The sequence below is a fragment of the Microtus oregoni genome, unplaced genomic scaffold (assembly GCF_018167655.1).
Source record: "Microtus oregoni isolate MIOR12 unplaced genomic scaffold, Mior012 000046F_ref0000063, whole genome shotgun sequence".
Classification (NCBI taxonomy): Eukaryota; Metazoa; Chordata; class Mammalia; order Rodentia; family Cricetidae; genus Microtus; species Microtus oregoni.
Genome location: NW_024543220.1, coordinates 6,333,542 through 6,357,091, shown reverse-complemented (window position 1 = coordinate 6,357,091; position 23,550 = coordinate 6,333,542). Strand labels below are relative to the sequence as shown.

General features: G+C 36.0%; 1 protein-coding gene and 1 pseudogene across 2 annotated transcripts in view; one reads left to right on the top strand and one right to left on the bottom strand.

The window, feature by feature from the left end:
- Cntnap2 (contactin associated protein 2) overlaps positions 1 to 23,550 on the bottom strand; it is a 2,078,180-nt gene that overhangs the window by 2,039,667 nt on the left and 14,963 nt on the right. The window lies entirely within an intron of this gene.
- LOC121435603 lies at positions 1,891 to 3,519 on the top strand (annotated as a pseudogene).

Below are 23,550 nucleotides of genomic sequence, written 5' to 3'. Positions count from 1 at the left end.
TCTAAACAAAAAGATGGAAAGAATTGATGAGTCTGAACAGGTTATAAAATAAAGCTGGACATTAATCATCTGTTGCACTTCCTTTAGACACCGAGACTACACTTTATGAATGCCTAACGTTCTGATAATAGAGATTATTGCCGCTATGTATTATTCATGTGGAAATGAATTTGCACAATGCTTCCATATCAAATAAAAGAGACTAGCCACAAGGAACTAACTTCAAAGCACTATTTTTCTTAGATCTCTGTAGTAATAATGATCCAGACACCACTTTGGTTTGGGGTATTTGTTCTGCACAATTTAGAGGGAGCACAACTTCTTTCCTTCATTAGGTGCCCCATGTGAGTTACATCAACTCCGAATTTACAGAGACAATGGGCTTTTCATACTGGTAATAACTTGATATGCTTAAAGCTTCACTCAATAGGAAATTTCTCAACCTGATGCAACCCAACCTACTCATGATTGAGAGGAAGGACGTAGGTGTCTCCACTATTAAAGATTAAATGAAATTCCCTAAATAACAGTAATCCAGTCATACTCTAAAGTAAATTCAGAAGCAGTCACTAACAGTATAAGCAAATCTCACCTTAGTCAATGATGCAGCTCTGGGAGGAACTGGTAGATTTTTATTATTATTATTTTCCTTATTAATGCATTAAAGCAGGAACAATTTGAAGATTATACATTCTAGCATTTTGACTACTTTAATGTAAATGCTCAACTCACAAAAGAACATTGAAGTGAACATTAATGTAAAATAAATATTATTAAACCTTTCTATAAATTATGAAGCAGAATAAGAAGACTAAGAGGTCTGATACTGCTACGATGGAACTAGGAATGATACACACAAAACACATTTAAGAAAAACACAAAAGTTAACCGCTTTCAGGGTGATCAGAGTGATATTGTGTGAAGTTGTGCCACAGACTATCTCAGGGAAGAACCAACTTAAGTGTATTTTGATAAAACATTAATGAATAGTGTTTCACAGGGCAATTTCCTGTGAGGATTTCCTCAGAAAGTTACAAGCCCACAATAGTCACAAGCTGATCTGCATACATGCATGTATCCTCAGGAGGTTATTAATGTTCTCCATAACATAACAGAGCTTCCAGTCGTGGTATGCCAATACCTCAGCTTCAAAATAATTGTTTTAAGTTGATATCAATTAAAATTAAAAATACATATATTGTTTTAGTCAAAATACAGCACAGATTTCTCCTTTTCCTGGTTGAAGTGTTTTCCACGGTGTATGTATACCACATTTACTATAACCATTTGCAATTGATACAAACTTCATTAACTCCATTTCATAGGTATTAAAAAATGCTGCACTAAACTCATGGCATTGTACTTAGTGAAATAAGGTACAAAAGGACATACACTGCTTGTTCCTACTTAACACAAAATCTCAGTCTCAGAGAGTATAACAGTGACATTCATTTTTGCTTCTTCTTTCTGTTATTATTAGGATTCTTGTCTTTTTCCACTTTCTTGCCCTCAAAGATTGTTGTTCTAAACATACTTTTGTAAGTCTTTTTGTGCACATCTGCTCTTATTTCTAGAGTAAATATGTAGAAGTGAGAAATATGACTGTGTGTTTATTTTTATCAAATCCTGAGATTTCCAAAAATGTATCATATTTCATTCCCAACAGAAAGACTGTATTCATACACTGCACTTCCGTCACAACTCTTGATTTCTGTCTTGGATATTTTTAATTGTATCTGTTATATTTGATGCATAGTGATGTTCAATTATGTTTTAATTTATATATGTCTGATAACTTACAATATAAAATGTTACTAGGGCCACAGCCCCCCGGCCTCGGGAGCGGCTGCCCCAGCGCACCCACCGCCCGCGCGCAGAGATGCTCTGCATTTCAAGCTTATCAAAGATTAAATTGATGTTCATGGGCTAATCTGGAAATTACAAACAGTTTGCTTCACTACATCTACAAGAAAATATGTGCGAATTCCAGATGGCTGACTTCTAAAGGGGCTTTTAGAAGACAATCCAGTTTCTGAAGTACTCCTTAAGCCATGACAGCCATCGTGAAGATGGAATTATGAATATGGAAGCCTTCCTATGGGGCTTTGAAGAGAAGGGGTTAAAGAACAACAGGCCTGGGGACCCGTGCAATAAAGAGAAAAAGAAGATTCTCTTCTCCTTTTGCGATGTGTGCAACATCCAGCTAAACTCTGCGGCCCAGGCCCAGGTCCACTATGACGGCAAGTCCCATCGAAAGCCGGTCAAGCAGCTGAGCGATGGGCAGCCTCCGCCCCCAGCCCCGAGCTCAGGCCCACTCTTGGCCAGCGCTTGCCCTTGCCCTGGTACCAACACCAGCACAGGCGGCGCCTGCCACGCTACGACCCTGCCTGCTCTCGTGCGCACACCCACCCTGACGATGCAGCCTTCGCTGGACATCAAGCCGTTTATGTCTTTTCCAGTGGACAGTAGTTCTGCTGTCGGGCTCTTTCCAAATTTTAACACAATGGACCCTGTGCAGAAAGCCGTCATTAACCACACGTTTGGAGTCTCCATTCCCCCAAGAAGAAACAAGTTATTTCTTGTAATGTCTGTCAGCTGCGCTTTAACTCAGACAGCCAGGCCGAGGCCCACTACAAAGGAAGTAAATATGCCAAGAAGGTCAAAGCACTAGAGGCAACGAAAAATAAACCCAAAATGGTTTCTTCCAAGGACAGCGCAAAGGCTAATCCCAGCTGCTCCGTCAGGCCAATCACAGGCGACAGCTCTGACAAATCAGAAGACAAAGGGAAGTTAAAAGCCACCGGTTCCTCTCAGCCCTCAGGCTCTGAGGGAGGCGCCTTTCTCCTCAAATCTGGAACCGCACCTCTGCCACCTGGGGCCATCACGTCTCCCTCCAAGAGCGCAAACGGAGCTCCGGGGTCTGCTGCTGAATCCGAAGAAGAAATAGCCAAAAACCTGCTCTATTGCTCGCTATGCAAAGTGGCTGTGAACTCCCTGTCACAGGTGGAGGCACACAACACAGGATCTAAACGCAAGACCATGGTTGAGGCTCGTAATGGAGCTGGTCCAATTAAGTCCTACCCAAGACCTGGGTCGAGGTTAAAGATGCAGAACGGCAGCAACGGTTCGGGACTCCAGAACTAGACGTTTCATTGTGAAATCTGTGATGTTCACGTTAACTCAGAGATCCAACTCAAGCAGCACATTTCCAGCCGAAGGCATAAAGACCGTGTCGCAGGAAAACCGCTGAAGCCGAAATACAGCCCCTACAACAAGCTCCAGAGGAGCCCGAGCATCTTAGCCACAAAGCTCGCATTCCAGAAAGATCTGATGAAGCCTCTGACCCCGACTTTCCTGTCCTCGCCCCTGGCGGCTGCGGCTGTGTCCTCGGTGCTGTCCCTACCGCCTCGGCCATCCACCTCTCTCTTCCAGGCTGCAGCCATTCTTCCTGCACTGCTGAGGCCTGGCCATGGGCCCATCCGGGCCACTCCCGCCTCCATCCTCTTTGCCCCTTACTAAATACTTGCAGCCAGCAACAGGCCAGGCCAACAGAAAGCATAGAAGAAAAGCCCAGAGGATTCAGCAATGTTAAGCCCTGTATGTGACTGTAACCACCCCACCCACCCACTGACAAAGTGCAGGCCACAGATCAGCCCAACCTCCAAAGCCAAATGGAGGCCAGGCTGAAGGGCACTATCCCCCTGTTTCCCGTGCCCCCTCCATCCTACCCCAGCTGATTGGTGTATCTGAGATATTTAAGTTTCTTGAAAATATATTGATCAGAAAAAGAGAACCGACCTCCGTATTCCCATGGACGTTATCTGGCTTAGAAACGAAATGGAATCTCTTCCTGGCAGACTAGAACAGTCAACTATTCCTCGGGTGTTTGTAAATAACTCCGGAATCCAAGCGGGCATGTCCTAGTGAGGAACGGAAGTCCATCTCAAGTGCTTAATTGTGGATACCACCTTCCCCACAGATCATGGCGTTCTTCCTTCTGGTGTACTAGTGTCTATAGGGATTGTGTACCGTTCTAGACCAGAGTACTGTTGTATCCCGTGTAGTACTAGATTGTAACTCTTGTCGAGTTAAACTTTTTTTATTATTGCTGTGTAATTGTTAGGAAGCAAAGTAGCTTTGAATTTTTTTTTCTTTAAGAGAACAAAAGATAATTATTTTCTTTATTTCATGTTTTATTTGGAGATATTTAAACAGAATAGAAAGCCATATAACATAGCTATAATTACTACCTGTTTGCTGTTTTTGTTTCACCTTATTTTTGTAGCACCCTCACTGGTTTGAGTTGCTAAGCAAATGTATACAAAAACACAAAGAGCTTCCTAATTGCACAGTTTTGCACCTTCTGTGTATCCGCAAGGAGACAATGAATCCGTGTATTTCTACATAATGATCTTCATTTTAAACTCTTTTCATTTGTAATGATGCTACATAACTCTGTGGCTCCCTGATGCAATAATGTACAGAAGATATATAATTTATAATTGAACAATCTGTCTTTCTGTTTGATGACTATGTCACAGGTCACATGACCATGCCCTTCTCCACCCTCAACCCACCCCCCCCCCAAAAAAAAAAACCCAACTGATGTTGAGAAGACTGGAATGTTTGTGATATCAGGGGCAGGAGGTATCATAAAACAATGCAGAGAGTGAACTCTTGTAGAGGGCCTATATCTGCCATCTGTAAATGGTAAAATGTCTGTGTATTTTTTTAAATGTACCTTTTCAATAAAAGTACCAAAAAAATGTTATTATACTTCTCAGTGTTTGTTTCATCTTTATGTATTCACCAAGCCATGACTGCTTTTTACTGTGTTGTTGTTTTCTCAATTCATCTCTAATACTTAGCAACATTTGTATCTAAGTCTTTTGTCAGCAACATTAAAAATGAATATTTCCCCATGGCTCAGCTTTTTAATTCCTCATTTTCTTCAAGGAGCATAAGTTTTCTTTGTGTTATTTTGTAAGTTTAATGAGCTCTAATTTGTTATAATTTTCATGCATAATGTCTTATTCATTTCTATGGAATAATTACCTAAGATTCAACCATGAACATTCTTTTGAACTAGATTCAAAAAACTCTTTAAAATAATATTGAAGACTATGTGTGACCTATAATTAACTTAGTAATTGTATGAGGTAAGAATTCATTCTGTTCCATGTTGACATCTGACTTTCTAAGTCTGGTGGTTGAAAGTCACCACCATGGAGTTTTCTGACGCATATGTTGAAAATTAATTGGACACTTATGCATGTACTAGTTCATGACTGATGTGTCATTTTGGTCTACTGGGTTATCCTGATATTGTCCTAATTAATGGAGTTTTATATTGAATTTGTCATAGTCTTACTGGTTAGCCATTGTTCACCTGTAACAAAGTGGCAATTTAGAAAGAAACGTATCTCTCTGTAAGTCCATGCTTCCTACATTAAATTTCAATATAAGAATTGTCATAATAATGATATAGGAGCATGGAAGAGAAAATGCATTCTGATTCATGAATCTGTATATCAGTCATACCAGAAAAAATATGCATATTCTTTCAGAAAAATTTATTCATGTCCTAAAATAGGGAGCATGTTGATAGTTCTCATAAAAATTTTGAAATATTTAGAAAAATACGGGTAATGTATCTGTGTCTATTTTTGAGGAAATGTGTATACTAACAATAGTTTATATCCCAGGTTAACTCTACCTTCCGTGGCAGTGAACACAATTAATTGTAGAAACTCAGACCTCAGGAGAAATACTGAGTGACTGGTATATTATTTATTTTCATTTTGGTGCAAGATTAATGATTTTGAGCTTTAAAATGCATTGTCAATTAGGATTAATATGGTGCCTTCTGACCACAAGAAAGGCAGACTGCCTTTAATGTATTATTAATTTTATTAATTACTAATTATTATTATTTTATACTATAGTTATTGTGTGTTTGTTGATTTCTCAACATATTGACAAAAGATAAGATACTACCTATCAATGCTCACATCTTTAAAAGGCATTCTATTACTTGTGATGCTCCAGCATTTGAAAAAAATATGGAAACACATACAAATAGTCATCAAAGGGAATTAAAGCCATGCTACTCTGTGAACTTTTCCTAATAGGTCTCTCTTCCATTACTCTGCATTTAACCCCACATTGAGAATTCTATTGCAAATTTCTTTGCAGGAGAAGTTAAACATTTGCCTTTCAGACTATTATATTTCTGTGAAAGTGATGATCATGTCACTGGAAAAACTGCGAGGGGTGTCCAATGAAACCATATTTACTTTGAAGGAAAATATGTTTTATTTCAAATGATACACCACAAACTATCCAATATCCATCCGATCTCATAAAGTAGCCTCATTAGCAGGACCACCACTTTACGGATAATGTGCTGGCCAAGGTCCTGGTGGGATTCTACGGTGTCATTTGAAACATAGAAGAATAGTTGGTTATTCATTAGCATAAGGCTGTAGATGTCAAATCTGTGATCACCAAATTTGCAGTTCCTAAAAGTACAAAAATATGCCCGTGTCCTTACAAATTGACAGCCTGCATTGTGTGGTGTTTTTTTGTAGTAATCATGCAGTCATAACCCAAGGCAATCATTTTTTAACTTGGAAAAAGTATAAATATGTTTTTTTAATCAAAATTCCATATTTAAGAATTTTCCCACAATTACCTACTTAAGTGAAACTAGCAAAAATCTGTGACAACACTTTATGTAAATCCGTTAAGCACATTTCTAATACCCACTATATATTCATAATTAATAGAGCAAGGATGTCAACCCTAAATAATAGAGCAGATGTCTTTTGACAGTTCTCAGAGTTAGAGTCTAGTCTTCCTGGTGAATCATTGATGCTACATGAAGAAAAATGTTGATAACAGAATACAGAAACTCAGTTTCCAGATCACTACTTGAAATTTGATGCTGGTGTATGCTTGGGGAAAAAAAGAAGTGTACAGACAGGGTGTTCTAATCATCAATCCTAGAAAGGCTATTGTTCTATGAATAAAGGGTGTCATTCAGCTTCTTGCTAAATGATGCTGCAGTGTGGAAACCAAGCGTATAAGATTTTGAGGTCCATCACAACACCTTTTTCTGAGGTCATCTTGTTTTTTTTCTCTGAAACATTTCTGTTCAGGCTGTATCTTCCATCCCATTGGGCTACGGCCTCTTTCCAAATGAAGTCTTATCTGATGAATTAAAAACAAGTGAGAGTTGAGATTCCTCCCCAATTAAATAGAATCCGGTCCCAAGGGATACTACTGTATTATTCTCCCACTGTTGTGACTACAGCATTTTAAGAGGAAGAAAAGCGAGTCAGACTAAATAGAACATCCTGGAATTGGAATGACTCACCTATTATTTTGATGTGGAACAAAATCCCAGTTCAGGAATATCATTTGTCAGATATAAAGCCTGCATTCAGTAGAGATAGGTTCTACAGGTGTATAAGAAACAAAATGCCCAATGCATAATTAAGGCATTCTCTGTAGTTCAACACAAAGCTCTCGTGTCCTTTCTGAACTATTCAGTGACAGATACGACCTACAAATAAAATATGGAGAGAGAGCCTCTTTCTTTCAAAGCTGATTCCATGATGTGTAAGTCTTAGCTTAAATTTCAAAAAGACAGATAGAAACTTAAGAGACAATGTTTTTCTATTCTAATGAATGTTCCATGTATTATTTAGCCATTAATAAATAATAATTTTTTGTCTGAAATTTTTAATAAATTTTGTCTATTGGACAAGTTTTAAAAACTACTTAGCCAACCCCAGTTTAAATGCCATCTAAAGATTATATACAGTATATTAACCTGATAGTTTGGGGATTTTACACAAAAGTAAGGGAATATGGTAAGGTGAAGATTTCTCCCAAAAAGAGGTAAAGTCATTGCCATGAATAACTTCAAGGCAAATTACTTGGTGACTGCTAACTATGACAAAAGACACCAATACTGATTAACTCCTCATTATTGAATTAAAGAAGTGGGTCAGAGGAAGATCAAATCTAAATTCAGTTATGTGGACATGTGTCTTCTCCAATAAATTGTGAGCTTTCTAGGGGCAGGGATATAAATACTTCATAACCTTAAGTTTATCACAGTTTATGAGAGAAATCTTACCGAATGTTCTTCCAATATAACATTAAAACTAGCCCTTAAATACATATAGTAATTGTATAATTAAAATGTGTTTTCAAGTGAAAAACTATTGTATCAAAATAAATGGAATGCTTAAATTTTCTTTGAGAAATAAACTTCAAAAATCTTTAAAATATATTCCTTTCAACTAAAGAAAACTTAATTGTATTCACTATTTATCAAGTTTAATTTGAGATTACTAGTTTTCTATCCTACTTATATTATTTTTTCAAGCTTTAACCAATACATTGTATTAGGTGAACCACTCATTAATCATATAATTCTCTCAGATATATTGCATATGCTACCACATGAACAGGAAGTTTCTGCTCCTGGAGAGAAAGCCTTGTTTCCTTGCTGTCATTTGGATATCTGGTCACCTATCCCCTTACTTTTAAAAAACGTGTAAACAACATGGCATGGAGAGAAGGCCATGATGAAAAAAAAAAAAAACACAAGGGGAACCAGTTCCTGTCTTGGACTTTGCACATTTTGCACATTTTAAGTACAGGGAAGGAAACATTTCTAATCACAAGGCAACAGAACACAGCATTCTTTGCTGCAGAACCAGGAGCATAAGCAAACAACTGAGCAAAATCGAATAAACTGATCCTGGTTGGTACTGCAGAGTTGTAGCCTTGTGAATGTGGTACCTGTGTATACTTCCACCCCAGGAAAACATAAACCAGGCTATGTCAAATGTTTATGACAAGAGATCCATGCAGGTATCCAACCAACCAACAAACAGTCATATTCCACCATCTAGTTCTGCTCCTATCTCATGGACCCTTTGTAAAATACAAAGAAAATGTCTTTTTATACTTTGATTTGTATAAAGAAAATGTTGTCATCATGCACCATTCCTAGGCAAAATAAAAAATCATTGCTCTTTTAGTATTGGAAATCAATATAGAAGACTATGTTTTGTAAGATTGGTTTCCTTTATCCACTCCTAGACACATAAATGTGCTTATATTGAATATGGCAAGTTCTAGTTTCTTTGGTGAGTAAGTTAGATCATATGGCACCATCTAGCAAAGTATGTATCAAGCGGTCACTGAATAAGGCTTTCCCAAGATCCCTGAAGGGTGAAGCCAATTGGGATTTTTCCTGCTGTTAAAATTTCATCTTGCTCTGTCTCTTATCATGGGCCTAAACCCTCATGTTATAGCCATATTTACTTAGTAATGAAAAATGACAAAAAATGCCATAGAGTTTGAGTTTTAATACTGCTATCACCTATGTATGAATTTAGTTTGTAGCATTACCAAGTCAGAGCTGACTGCATTGTACAGTCAGCTAGGCTGACTCTGATTGACTGAGGTTAAATCCATGCTGTACATGATTTGAGTTTTTTCTTTTCCTACCCACTGCCTTCCTACCCCTTAAAGCTTTGAGAACCTACCTGGAGACTTTCATGAATCTTTAATTTCTTTCATACCACAACTGTTTATTCGGTGTCATATATTCTGTATTCATAACTGACTTAATTTCATCACACCTACATTTAAAATATAAAGTCTGGAATTGTTAGGAGGGGGATAAATTAAAATTGTAAACAGGCTTCTTGAGAGATTTATGAGCAGCAGGGTAAATATAAACAAATCATGAAAGTGAGGGAATTAGCCAAGTATACCTTATGAATATATTCACTATATTTCCCATACCAGTAGACATCAGTGAGTGAGTTCTTGGGGTGTAAAGCATAAGAAGTTAGGCATTAATGACTTTAAAGGGCAACATCAACAACCAGCTCCAACACACAAGTCAGGAAAATTGACATGTGTGTATTTGTTCACCTAGTAGCCTGAGCAAAGGAAGGAAGGAAAACACCATATTATATAAGACACAAACAAATGTGGAGAAAGATTGGAAAATTATTTTTTCATATTAATTATTCAAAGTATATTATCTTTAAGGTAGGATAAGGTACACTTATGATGTTTACCATATTTTTGAGTAAAGAGTTAATTTAACAAAATATAATTAATGTTTTTAGATATTGGCTACATGTAAACATTAAGAAATGAAGCTTACAGACATTTTCAAGTGTTCAAGAGAAAAGCTATAAAGCATGACATTATGAAGAGAATTTAAGATTATGTATTTTTGAAGGTTCTTTCTTTTGGATAAAAATCAGTTTATAATCATGGCTACCATGAGACTGGACCTAATCTATCGGGGCCTCAAATGAGACAGAACAATTTAAGTGTGACAGATTTTGGGAAATGAGGTTTTTGTCCTCATTCATAAAAACTAAAATTTTAATAACTTTGTATCTAATTTTAGGTATGTCATTAGCAGAGTCCAATCCATTATCTCTATGTTTTCTAGCTGTAACTGCAGAAGAAAGTGGATTTAAAGTAATTTCAAGGCCTTTCAACTGAGCAAAATATAAAATACTAAACTTTTACAAACATAGTTTATCTCCCTGTTGTTCTAAAGAAACTTTAGCAGAGCTGTAAAATAGGCCAGTCATTCCCTTGTGCTGTCCACCAGCCCACTGCCCATAGCTGCTATGTGGATACTACAGGGTCCTGCTTCCTGCAACTGATGCATCAGCTCAGACTGGGAAAGCCAGCCCAGGGGAGACCAAAACTGACCCACATGCTAGACGGAAATAGAAAAAAGGCAGACTCATAACACAGTGTAAACATAATTCATTATACCATATATTATATGACGTTTTAGATACTGGCTTTTGCTTTATTTAATTGCATGCTATTCATGATTAATTAATTAATTAAAACACATTCTGACCATTTAGCCCATGTTTTTATTTAACCTGTAATAATCATGCCTCAGATTTTTGAGTAATGGTATTGTGGGCATTTGGCATTATACCCAGTTCAAATATTAGTCATTGTAAGATGATTTAAGGAATAGTTTCCTTACTTGTAAACTACCCTAGAAACAGCTGGGCATGCACATTTCAATTTAATTATAAAAAAGTGAATACATTTTCTCTGAGGACAATCAGAATAGGGGGCCTCTGTTTTAACCTAAGCAGAATGATTTATTATATCACATGAAATTTATTGTATCTCTCAAGATACTGTACAAAGGAAGCTTTCATAGAGCATAGTCAGAGAATTTATGGTGGAATTGTTTATTTCTCAACAAAGTTAGAATAAGTTACCCTCAAACTAAAAGAAAAAAATTAAAAGAGATTTTATGGCTATGCTTGCCTTTTCTCCTCTTAATTTCTCTCTCAATTTTTTTCCTTCTTGTTTTCTTATACACTGTTTTTCATTCTTTCAAAAGGACCTGCCATCTGTCACTGGGTGCTATCTGTTCTATGATAATCAGATATGATGGACATAATTTTGCCTATCATAATCAAAAGGTTTACTAGATTATTATATTTGTCAGGTGTATATATTTTAACATGTACAAGGTAGATGGTCCAATCCCTTGTCTGAAATGGCATGCATCCACAGCCTACACAGTTAAGAAGCAACTATGCTCCCATGTCCATGAACCATTTTATGGTACCTGCCTGTAAAGAGGTGCAATATTTAGCCATCCAAATTTTCCAGGGTCTGACAGTAGCTTAATCTTAAGAGTACTTTCTCATACTTAAAATATGTCTGATAATACCCATTGTGTTGCTATTACAGAGTTAATTATAATATACAAAAGTGCATGTTAATAATCAGAAAATCCACAGGAAACTTAGTGTGCACAGAGTAAGGAAGCACTTAGTATCTATAAACTATCAGTTGAATCAATATTGAGAGCTGCTAGGGCACATTTTTCCAGTGGCCCATAGAGCTTTGAGGTAATAACATAGAGACTATAAAGCAGTAATCCTATTAGAAAAATTTCTTTTGAAACTTCACATTGAGTTACACACAATTTGGAGTTCTTATATTCCTGAGAATGAGACACATCTTAGTGGAATTCATAACATATAACTAAGTGAATCTTAAGTGAAATTTTAATACCACTAATAAATTATAAAATAAAGGAGGCATCAAATCATTTGGATTCATTCATAGAACTTAATAATATGTCTTTAAATGTGGGAGAGAATCCTTTTCAAGTCACACAAAAATATTAATGTTGGATTTTCTTGAAATATATACTCGTACAATTAAGAAAGAATCTTGAGTTTAAGTTTTTAATAACATAAATGCTGTTTAAATACAATAATGTGCATGCATGATACATTAACATTTCAAGCAAAAGAAAATTCTCTTTCTCAATCAACTGAGTTTACCTTTTACTGGCCAAAGGTCACGAGGCGATCTGCCTTCTCAACTAGAGATATATGGAGTTGCTGAGTAGAATGTTTCATTATAGAACAATTAGTCAGTGATGTCCTTTTTCATTGAGCACAGCTCTTTAATTAAAGACAATGCCAATGCCATCTGTCACTCAGCCTGCAGATAAGAAGCTAGGGGGTGAAGTAAAATAAAGAGCAGAAATGAGCTCTTGATACTATATTCATTAAGCATCTTAAATCTAGTTATTTCTGTGTATAAACAATATAACCTCTTTGTACATATATAAATATACATGTCACATTATCTAAACTCAAAATTTAAACAATAACAATTGCATTAACAATGCAATATGAACTGTTTAGACTTTAAATCCACATTTTACTATGAAATACATCAAAGTACATAAGAAGATATCATAATCAGGTGTTTTTCTATAAATAGCATCCCCGTGAGCAAAAAAACACACAAGTGAAGTAAAACACAGATATGTGTATTTGTGACTCAGAAGTCATATAAAGTCTTGTTTAAGACTCTTGGGACTGATGATCTGTGTACCCCATTGGTGAATATACCCTGATGATTATCTGTACAGTGTGGCAAGACACTTGTTCTGTGGAGTTGTTGTCTTTAGAAAGGTAGAGCATAACTATTTATTGCACAGCTATCTAGTTCATGCTGGGTTCTAGACTGAGATCTGTCAGATTCCTCATTTTTCATACTTTCTGGGATTTGTAAACAAGCATTTGCAAAATCCATCTAAAATGGCAATAGAGAATGATTTCTTTCTGGAGAGAAAATAAAACATTTACTGTTCCTCTCGCCTCTTCCTAATTGTTGTTCACACAAAGATTATATTGTCTTTTGTGTTTTAAGTGAAGATCAGAAGAGTAGTTTTTCGCCACAACCAAGAAGTGAATTCTCATTCGTTTCAATTAATTTATTAAATATGGGAAGAATCTTAATGAGAGATGCAATTGGTACTTCAGATTTATGGCCCTTCAATCAAACATAAGATAGATAGATAGATAGATAGATAGATAGATAGATAGATAGATAGACAGATGATAGATAGATAGATAGATAGATAGATAGATAGATAGATAGATGATAGATAGATAGATAGATAGATGATAGATAGACAGACAGACGATAGATAGATAGATAGATAGATAGATAGATAGATAGATAGATGATAGATAGATAGATAGATAGATGATAGATGATAGATAGACAGACAGACAGACAGACAGACGATAGATAGATGATAGATAGATAGATAGATAGATAGATAGATAGATAGATAGATGATAGATAGATTAATATCTAGGAATGATGTGAATTAACACATGAGAATACATTAAAATATTCAATCCTTTCAACCTAGTTCCCGTCCTGATCATAGATCTCAGCATGTTCTGAAATGCCTATCACCCACCCAAGTATTAGATGCTTCAGGAGAGAAACCCATGGCAACAATAAAGAAGCAGTAGGCCTGGCATTCGTTGTGTGTGATTTGAAGGTAAATAGGAGCACTAGAAATCATACCTGAAGTGGATTTTAAAACAAGTCAAAGAACAGAAGTGAAAGGAACAGGGGGTTTGATGTGTCAAAACACATTGCTATGTTCAGTCAAGAAATTCATCCTTTTGTCAGTCTTCCTTTGTCAAACCACCTCCGCGATATTATTTTCCTTCCTCACAAAAAATGGGGATTGAAGATGATGCTCAACAGGAAGGAACATCTGTCATCATCCAGGAATTGGATGAGCAGGCTGTAACTTCTTCATCTACCCTTGGAAACACAAGTACATGAATCATTTTTGTTTTTAGCTAGTTTTCTGGCAGATCAAACTTTTTGTTGTTGGTGGCGGTGGTGGTGACTTGAGGCAGGGTTTCTCTGTGTAGTCCTGGCTCTTCTGGAATTTGCTCTATGGACCAAAGTGGCCTTGAACTCAGGCATCTGCTTTCCTTTCCCTCACCAGTGCTGGAATTAAAGGCATGTGCCACCAGTGCCCAGCTGGTGAATCATTTTTTGGTGGCATTTTCTCCATCCATATAAAATGCAAATCTTATTTAACTGTAGTTGGAGACATCAAAGCTGAAATAAGAACCCAGTATTTGAGTACGCAAAGGTTGTGTTGCTCAATCAGATATTAGAACCTCTATACATGTGAACTGCATTCATTCTGTTAATTTCGGCGTAGTGCATGGCCATTTATCATTTGAATATCTAACAGTAAGAGTGAAGGATAACCTGAATGAAGAGTCATAGAAAAACATCGAATACTCAGTAATAACAGCAACAACAAATTCACTATTACCCAAAGCCAAGAAATTAAAAAAAAGTTTGGTAACTGAATGATGAACACTAGAATAGACTACCAACATCTCTTTATCCTTCAGATGTCTGGGTAATGTGAAAGTTCCATGCACAAATTCATCTGTTTCCACAAAGTCAAATGAGGATTTCTAGGGTGAGGCATGAGACGTGATGATACATCAATGCTTTGAATTTCTAATGAAAATTTTGCAGTTTAGGATATTAGAATAGTTTCTTTCTTAAGTTTTTTTTTTCTTCCCCATTCCAGCTAAAATTGGTAGCTCCCAGCTCAGGTAAACTGTTTCAGTGGATAAGCTGAACAGGGAAGGAACAAGCATAGGACCAAATTAGTCCTTATTAATGTGGTTGACAGTTGTATAGCTAGGGCAGACTAAAGAGCCACTGGCAGTGACATTGGGATTTATTTCTACTTCACGTACTGCCTTTTTAAGATCCTATTCTCTTTGAATGTATACCTTGCTCACCCTAGATGTAGTAGGGAGGTCTTGTACCACCCACAAAGCAAAGTGCCTTACCCTCTCTTAGGATTAGGTGAGCGTGAAGTAGGAGGGTGTGTGGAAAGAATGGGAGGAGGGGAGAGCGTGCCAATTTAGATTGATATTTTTTAAAAAATTAATAAATAAAAAGAAGATATTTTTCTTTGAAAATTTATATTATGCTGATTTTTGTGATCAACAGGAAATAAAGTCTGTAAAAATAAAATTTTAGAGAAGAAACAGAAATTTGCAAATATTATTGAGAAATATGTTACCATTAAATTTGGCATTTTTAAGAAATAACTATCTCTTCAGAAACCTTTTTAAGAATCAGATATTTAGTTGTAACATACTCTTCTCTTTTCTTATGTATTTATTTAATGTTCTAAAAATACTTACGTTGAAAAGTTATTTAGTTGTAATTGTATTCAAAGTTATCTCATTTAAATTATTATATCTATATTCACAAAATGTTCTGTTTTTTAAAATTTATTTATTTATTTATATCAACATTTTCACTTTATTTTTTTTAATTTATTTATTTATTAAAGATTTCTGTCTCTTCCCAGCCACCGCCTCCCATTTCCCTCCCCCTCCCCTAATTAAGTCCCCCCCCCCTCAGCCCGAAAAGCAATCAGGGTTCCCTGTCCTGTGGGAAGTCCAAGGAACCCCCCACCTCCATCCAGGTCTAGTAAGTTGAGCATCCAAACTGCCTAGGCTCCCACAAAGCCAGTACGTGCAGTAGGATCAGAAACCCAGTGCCATTGTTCTTGAGTTCTCAGTAGTCCTCATTGTCCATTATGTTCAGAGAGTCCGGTTTTATCCCAGGCTTTTCCAGACCCAGGCCAGCTGGTCTTGGTGAGTTCCCAGTAGAACATCCCCATTGTCTCAGTGTGTGGGTGCACCCCTCATGGTCCTGAGTTCCTTGCTCGTGCTCTCTCTCCTTCTGCTCCTGATTTGGACCTTCAGAATTCAGTCCTGTGCTCCAATGTGGGTCTCTGTCTCTGTCTCCTTTCATCGCTTGCTGAAGGTTAATATTCAGGAGGATGCCTATATGTTTTCCTTTGGGTTCTCCTTATTTAGCTTCTCTAGGATCACTAATTATAGGCTCAAAAGTTTCGACCTCCTCCCATTTTCCTCCACTCTCCCCCGTCCCCCTCCCACTTCCTCTCTAGTCCTAAGAGAAGTCAGGGTGCCCTGCCCTGTGGGAAGTCCAAGGCCCACCCCCCTCCATCCAGGCCTAGGAAGGTGTGCATCGAAACAGACTAGGCTCCCACAAAGCCAGTACATGCAATAGAATCAAAACCCAGTTTCTCTCTGTCTCTCTCTCTCCTTTTATCTCTTCTCTCTCTCTCTCCCTCTTTCTCTCTCTCTCTCTTCCTTAATAAATACTTATGGCAAAAAAAAAAAAACAGGGCCATCATCATTGGCTTCTTAGTCAGTCCTCATTGTCAGCCACATTCATAGAGTCTAGTTTGATCACATGCTCGTTCAGTCCCAGTCCAGCTGGCCTTAGACTTAGATCAGTTGCACTGTCTCAGTGGGTGAAAAAACCCCTCGCGGCCCTGACTTCCTTTATCGTGTTCTCCCTCCTTCTGCTCTTCATCTGGGCCTTTGGAGCTTAATCCAGTGCTCCAGTGTGGTTCTCTATCTCCATCCATTGCTCGATGAAGGTTCTATGGTGATATGCAAGACATTCATCAGTGTAGGTATGGGATAAGGCCACTTCAGGCACACAAAAAGATAAATATGGTATGTAATAACTCATAAGTGGATTCTAGCCATAAACAAATGACATTGAGCCTATAATTCGGGATCCTAGAGAAGCTAAATAAAAAGCCGAACCCAAAGAAAAACACATTTATCCTCCTGGATATTGGAAGTAGACAAGATCTTCGGACAAAAGTGGGGAGCACGGGGGTGGGGTGCGGTGGGGGGAGGGGAGAGGGGTAGAGAAAAGGAAGAAGGGGAGGATTGGGGAAAGCTTGGGGGAATGGGATGGTTGGTATGGAGGAAGAGTCGATATGGGAGCAGGGAAGAAAAGAAGATATCTTAATTAAGGGAGCCATTTTAGGGTTGACAAGAGACTTGGCTCTAAAGCGGTTCCCAGGTGTCCAAGGAGATGTCCCCAGCTAGGTCCTTGGGCAGCAGAGGAGAAAATGTTCTGTAATTTTATTAACTACTAAAGTTGCACTACAAAATAATATACTTTTCTCAAAAAAAAAATACAAAAAACAAAACCCAACACTTCTTTTGGAATACTTCCTAAAGCGAAGGTCTTTGTTTCACTGAAACTCATGTTTTATATTCATTTTTCTCTCTGTCTCCCTTTTTCCCTTTCTTCTTCTTCTTCTTCTTCTTCTTCTTCTTCTTCTTCTTCTTCTTCTCCTCCTCCTCCTCTTCTTCTTCTTCTTCTTCTTCTTCTTCTTCTTCTTCTTCTTTTTCTTCTTCTTCTTCTTCTTATTACATATTACAAGTTTCCCCTTCTGCTCCTCTTCTCAATAGTTGCTTCCCTCTTGTGATTTTCTATAGTATTCTTCACTACACATACTCTCAAGAGCCCTTTTTTAGAGATATACAAACATTAAAAATTATGGCTACTGTCATGCAAGGAAACATACTCCTGATATTAGAGATCAACATGCTGAGATTTTAATGAGACTACTAGACCAGAGGATAAAAATGTCTTCTCATCTGCCCCAACCTGATCTCTGTTTCAGAATTCATGGGTGAAGACATCATCAAATTGGTGACTTAAGAGTAAAAATATCCCCTAAAAGAACCAAATCACATGAAATGCCTGGTTTTACCTGTAGCATGCTTGTAATGGATTATCAACTACATCATCATCATCATTATTATTATCATCATCATCATCATCATCATTATCATTATTATAGTGCCATTTAGTGTATCTTTTGGAAGTTGTATATCCTTGGAAAATTTTCTTTGCTCTCTTAGATTAAGAGTACTAACATTACTAATAATTAAAGGTAAATAATATTCCCAATATAAAATATTTACTTTTAATTATTTAAATAAATTTAATTATTTAAAATTATATTTATGTTTAATTATATATACTTATTTAAATGTAAGAATAACCTTAAAACTTTATTCAGAATCTTTAGGTAGGCATGAAATCAAGACTGAGTATAAATGGAGCCTGCTCCATTCTTTTTTTTTTCTTTTAACTAGAGTAGATCAAAAACATTGGAATTTTTCTGTATTTATAGTAGCAGTAACTGAAATATAGAGTAGTAATATAAATTGTTAGAAACTGGCCAGACAGTAATGGCTATCCATGTTCTGTGCCTCTCTTTCAAACTGTAATATAGAGTACTCACTTTTATAAGTAATATAAATATTACTTATATTTATATCCCAAAAAATTAGTGCATGATGATTATCAAGAGTTTTTTCTCGTTTGCGGAAAGTTCTTAATTTAACTGTAAGATATTAGCATGAGTTGTTTACTATGAGTCTTAAACATAAAGTTGGTATGATATTCTGTATATGATAAATGATTTCATTGAAGGGTGTTCTGTAATAACCATTTTTTAATTGGATTAAATGAATTTTACTTCAATGGATTAAATAAGAAAGTTAGAATTAACAGCAACAACAATGCTCAAATTTTTTTCCTGTTTATTAGTGTCTGTTTTGGAAAAACTGTGTTTTACTTCATATGAACCAGTCATGATGGTGTTATTTTTCTCTCGTTATGAGTTTGGAAATTTTGAAGACATTGAACCTGTGCTATCACTATTTGTAGTATAGTCACATCTGCTCCTTGCTCGTATGCTCCCCTTACAGGAGCAGGTTAGTAAAGGAAAGTGATGAACAGCAGAAAATGAGACAAGCATATGAAATAATTAGGAAAGATGGCATGTTAGTTAAGTTATCCAGAGCTAGCCACCACAGTCTGGGACTTGCTTCTTGCCACTCTTCTTTTTCTATGAATATATTTTAATCTTTATGGTATTGACTGAAAAGAATAGTCAAAAAACTAAGGACAGGGAAATGAATTTTAATATCATTGAAAATATTATAATTTATAAATATTTATTTATTAAATTGTTAAAATAAGTATCTGGTTTATGAACTTATAAATCAAGTTACCTTAATGATCTGGTGCTGGTTCAAGGAGAAGCACATAGTAGGTACTGTAAAATGAACTTGAGAACTTTTTCTTGGAAATTAGAATGACAATTTCGACCGTCTTAAGAATATACCTCAGAATTAAATTTTCCAGAGACCAATTTTAATCATCAATTTTATGATCATTTTATTTATAATTCACATCTTTATCACCAATGCAGCAAAATATAATTATTTTTTTCCTGGACTTTACTGTAAATGCATATGATTTTAATTATATATTAAGTAACCTATTATAAAACTTTATAAATATTTTCTTCTTAAAAATTATAGTTTTTGATTCAGAGATTTCCCTTTGGCCCCTTTCTACCTACAGGGTTTCCTAGTATAGCCTTAACAAAAGAGGTGGCAAGTCTCACTGCCATTGATATGTCTGACAGATTGATACCCATGGGAGGTCTTCCATTTTCTAAAGAGAAACTAAAGAGGAGGAGTGGGTGGGGATGTTTATGGGGGAGAGTAGAAGTATGGGGAGGATCTAGTAGGAGAGGTGGGAGGGGAAACTGTGGTTGGGATGTAAAACAGATAGATAGATAGATAGATAGATAGATAGATAGATACATACATACATACATACATACATAGATTTATAGATACAAAAGAAACAAATGAAAATATATTCATTTCAGGTTTTTATAACCAAAGTGTTTTTCATTTTGATTCAATTTAATAGGCACTGTTGTATTGCAATTTTCTATCTGTTAAAATAATCCATCAAGAGGGGAGGCTAATTAAAACTTAGAAAGTAGCTAGGCAGTGGTGGTGCATGCCCTTATTTCTAGCACTCTGGAGATAGAAGCAGATGGATCTCTATAAGTTTGAGGCCATTCTGGTCTACAGAGTGAGTTCCATGACAGCCATCTAAGACTGTTACAGGAAAACTCTGTCTCAAACAAAAAAAAAGAAGAAGAAAAGAGGAGAGAAGAAAGAAAGAAAGAAAGAAAGAAAGGAAAAGAAAAGACTTAGAAAGTAAACATCTCCCATTTCAGTAAGTTATACAATTTCCCAGGCTCGCAAGGGCCCTCTCTCCTCCAGTACAAACATTAAGAACAGTGGAGAAATGAAAATCTGACTTTGTCCAGCTGTGACAATTCATTCAGAGACCTGTGGCTCCAGCTTTCATGACTAGGTACCCATAATAAAATGGTCATTTAAAGATGTAGCTGCCTTTAATTGATACATATGCTAATGAGTATCCTCCATAAACCCATTGGTCTATACACTAATGAGTAGCCTCCATAAACCCATTGGTCTATACACTAATGAGTAGCCTCCATAAACCCATCAGTCTATACACTAATGAGTAGCCGCCATAAACCCATTGGTCTATACACTAATGAGTAGCTTCCATAAAACCATTGGTTCATCAAGTTGACCTTCAGATATATCACTAATTTGATCTGTTGGAATTCTTCACCCAGGATGAGTAGACATTTGCTCTCATCACCCCAGGAGTATTGTCAACAATAGTAACCCAAATGTTTCCACCAAAATGAAAATATTCATGAATAATTAAAGTTTAATTACAAAATCTTGAGCATTGATTTTAAGGGAATTAAAATAATATTCAAAGTTTGACTTCCCATCATTTGACATATTTGCATAATAAATTCAGAATTTTGTTAAAGTCATGTTTCTTTTTATAAATTTCATCACACTTCAGAAAACATTCCTTATACCATCTGCATGTATGGCAAACACATTTATTGTGAAATTTTTTATACTTTTGGGTATGTTCTTTAGACCCACAGAGGTCTCTAATTTGCAAACAGCTCAAAACCACCCACCAGTAAGTAAATGGAAACCATTTCCCTGTAAAATAAGCATTCATTATTAGACAGTTACACTTTATCAATTTTCTCATGATTTATGACAATTGAATATATTTTTATTAAGTGACTTGAATTAGTTACTAACTACTGTCTTGATAATGTTTAGTAAATTCATATATTGTTGCAGGCAATATAAATTTATGAGTTTAGTACAGATACCTGAGTGCATGTATGTATGTGTTCATGTGTGTGCAAATGTGTGTGAGCAATTTATCATCCTTATTATCATCATAGAACCACATTTCTCATTCATCTTTGGGTTCTTTTCATGTGCTGTTATGTGATCATAAAATAAAGGGCTAATCCCATTTTTTTGAAATTATTCTAGCCATATGTCTTAGCTTCTCAACTAATTATATTGTTAATAAATGTCAAAGGCAATTGCAAATGCTTTAGCAAGATTTATAGACTCCATACTTACAATATACCCATAAAAGTGTATACTAAATACTTAATGCACTTAAAAACAACAAAGCCATCTTTAATGATAACCTGTAGATGTCATTTTTAATTCTTAGAGTCAGGCTATCATTTGGGGAACATTAATTGTCATTTTACTTATTAGAAACCCTGGAATCAGAAATACAGTAATTCTGCAATCTTGGTTGACAGCCAACACCAAACTCTAGTTTTCTTTGCTATAAAGTGTGTTCTCACTATAAGATGCTCACCTAAAGAATATGTGGACCCCTCTCATAAACCATAACTCTGACAAAATCAATGCCAGTAGACTTCAACAGGACATCAACTATAATTATAATTTGCATGATTGTTCTCAGAGTATTAGATAACAATAGTGAAGGAGAATCTAAATTAGTACTGAAAATTCAAATAAATATTTAATTCTCACATTTTTAGGATGGCCAACTTTGATGATTCAGCTTATCCTGACCTAGATAATAAACAATTGTGCATATCATAAGTAGATATCTAACATATCTCATATCTTGTGGACAAATTTATGTGTATATATTCATGAAAGTTTCTCATACATTAATCTGAATTTTATATGCTAGGATTTCTTCCAAATCTAATAGAATTTTGCATTTAAAATTGGATCAAATAGATTTCAAGTATAAAATAATCAGTCACCTGAAAAACAAACTCAAAATGAAAACAAAGTGTACACAAATAAAAATTTCAAAATACATAAAGTATGAAGGTAAATTTAATGGGACAATAATAAAAATCTTTTTCCATCAACCCAAATTTAAGCTGCGTGTTTTATGTGCAGCCATTTACATGCTATGAAGAAAATGGCAAAGGTTGTCATATAATTAAGTTCTCTCATAGAATGTAAGGGTTACTTAATGCTTATATTTTTTTGTAAAAAGTGAACATTTCTGTTTTGCTAAAGAGAACACTTATGTATTATTTTTAGTTCACTGTTTAGTTCATCTGTTCTCTGTTTACTGAGGAACTATTAAACAGTCGCTGTGAGATAGTGTTCTTGTACCCTGTAAGGATTTTTCACTTGTATTGTTTTAAGAAAACAATGATTGGCCAGTAGCCAGGCAGTAGTATAGGTGGGGCGATCAGAATCGGAGAATTCTGGGATGAAAAAAGGCTCAGATGCAGCTGTCATCCAGATGCAGAGGTAACAAGATGAGAATACTCTACTAATAAAAGGTAATAAGCCATATGATTAAACATAGATAAGAATTATGGGTTAATTTAAGTTGTAAGAGCAAGTTAACAATATGCCTGAGCTAATAGGCCAAACATTTTATAATTAATGTATTCTTCTGTGTGCTTCTTTGGGACTTACTTGCTGTAGGACCAAGGAGAACAAACACTTTCTACTACAAACAGTAGCACAAAGTCTTCAGAATATACCCTTCTCCTACTAACTTCACTAAACACTTATTCAAGTGCTGTTGATCAGATTAAGTGGATGGCCTTAAAGCCCACGTATCAGTCTATCTCTGTTTCCTCATGATTTAGAGCTTGAGTATTTGTCACTATTCTTGGATTTCTGTTTACTTGAGTTCTGGGCTTCAATCTCAGGCCTTCATACTTACAAGGCAAGCACTTTAATCTATCTCCTCTAAGATATCTCCCATTTATAAATCATTGTTAACCTCTTCATGAGACGGCAGTCCATTCTTGGACAAGGTTAGAATGGCTAGTTGTCCTGTCCACTTGAAAGACTCTTCTCCAACTCTCTGCCTGACTGATTTCTCTTTGTCCTTTAGGTTCAAGCTGAAATGTCACGAAAGGATTTCCTTAATCTCACACTGATGAACTTAACTCTGGCCTGGCTGAGATGGCTTATTAACTTTCATCTCTTTTATCATGCCTCCTCAGTAAAATGGAGCTTAAGAATAAGTTATTAAAAATGAATATTA